A 293-nucleotide genomic window follows, 5' to 3' on the forward strand; every position below is an offset into this window, starting at 1 on the left:
CTCGATGAGCCAGAATGAGATCTGCGAGTGGCAACGGATTAAAAAATAAAATAACCCGTTAGCAGCCGCGTCCTTTCCCTCGTCCCAGAGATCCAGGAGGATGGTGTCCCACCTTAGCCAGGTTGGTGGACTTCCCCACCCCGTTGACGCCGCAGAAGGTGACCACGTAAGGTCGGCGATGGCGCTGGGCATCCATGACGTCGCGGAGGACGTCCACACGCCGCTGGGGCTGCAGGATCTGCACGAGGGCCTCCTGCAGAGCCTGCTTCACCGTCGAGGTCACCGCTGGGGAG

Source organism: Apaloderma vittatum, unplaced genomic scaffold, assembly GCF_000703405.1.
Source record: "Apaloderma vittatum isolate BGI_N311 unplaced genomic scaffold, ASM70340v1 scaffold34605, whole genome shotgun sequence".
Classification (NCBI taxonomy): domain Eukaryota; kingdom Metazoa; phylum Chordata; class Aves; order Trogoniformes; family Trogonidae; genus Apaloderma; species Apaloderma vittatum.